Source organism: Echinops telfairi, unplaced genomic scaffold (assembly GCF_000313985.2).
Source record: "Echinops telfairi isolate 266 unplaced genomic scaffold, ASM31398v2 ScPeMD7_2;HRSCAF=8, whole genome shotgun sequence".
Classification (NCBI taxonomy): domain Eukaryota; kingdom Metazoa; phylum Chordata; class Mammalia; order Afrosoricida; family Tenrecidae; genus Echinops; species Echinops telfairi.
In genome coordinates this window covers 57,884,032-57,885,442 of record NW_022103898.1, presented here as the reverse complement: position 1 = coordinate 57,885,442, position 1,411 = coordinate 57,884,032, and positions in this window count along the sequence as shown.

The following is a 1,411-nucleotide window of genomic DNA, read 5'->3' as shown; positions in this document are numbered from 1 at the left end:
AAAACATAATACTAACCATAATTTTATTCACAACACAATTTCATAAAAGAACGTTAACAATCGTCTTCCCTCTTATGCTTATAACAGTAAAATGGATGTACAACATATTTTCATTCTTATCAAACAAAGATTATGGAGAAAATAAGAGAAATAAGTGTATAAGATTTTATAGTGTATACTTCTGAAAAGGTAGACAATTGAAAGTTTAAAGAAAAAGTATCCAAAGTTTGGCCCCTTGCTAATATCAAATAAGATGTCAAAGGTATGGAGGCTAGTTTTCACTACTCATATTTTCACATAGAAAAGGATCCAGTTCATGGACAGAGAGAACAGGAAATTTCTATCATCAAAGAGTCATAGATCAATGTCTTCAGGTCAGGAAGAAGCAATCGTGAAACATTTTTTAAAGTCTAAAAGTTTCCTTTAATCTATTCTTGTCACTCTTATGTGAGAAAAATGAATGCTTGAGTTAGGTTCCTTCAAGAAGCAACAGGCATAAACTCTCACTATTACCAATAATATGCAGCTAATGAGAGAGAGCACACACATGCACACACAAGTGATGCGCTCATTTTGTAGAAGGGGAATAATTACCTTCTCAGAACTTATCAGATATCACAAACCCCTCCATAGATGTATTGAATAAGAAAAAAATATTTTCCATTAAATTACAAAATAACTAAATGACATATTCTAATTAGGTGCTGGCTGCTTAGTTCTGACTTATAATAACTCTATGTACAATGGAATAGAAATTTCCCTGATTCTTTATCATCCTCACAAGCATTACCTTTGAGCCTTTTGTTACAGACACAGTGTTACGTGGTATTTCTGGTTCCCACTTTTTGAAGAAGTTCCATACTGTTTTCTACTGAGGTCTGTACCATTTTTTGGAAGCACACTGACAGGTCTGTTCTTTCACTGAGCTGTGGGGTGGGGTGGAAGCTTAGAGCTTAACCATTGGATAAATAAAACTCTATTTGTGTGGCTTTTAAAAACAAAATGTAACCAGTTGCCGATGAGTTGGTATCAGCTCCTGGGGACTTCATGTGTGCAGTTGCTCTGCATTCTGTAGAATTTGCAAGGCTCTGATCTTTTGGAAGTAGCTAATCATGCTTTTCTTCCGTGGCACATCTGGGAAGGTTCATAAACACCAATCTTTTGGCAAATAATCAAGTGCTTAATGATTTTCACTCACAAAGGACTTTACTGTTAGAGTTGTTAAGGTTCCTAAAGTGTTTAAAGTATTTCTCACTACAGAGAAAACAAGAGCATAAAGTGGTTAAAATTAATTTTAGCTGGAAGATATGTAGGGCTATGTCTTTCTATGTTGTTTTTCATCTGTTCTGTGGTTATGACTGATAGAACCATAAAAAATATTTCCTTTTGTTTCCTTTGAGAAAATTGCTTA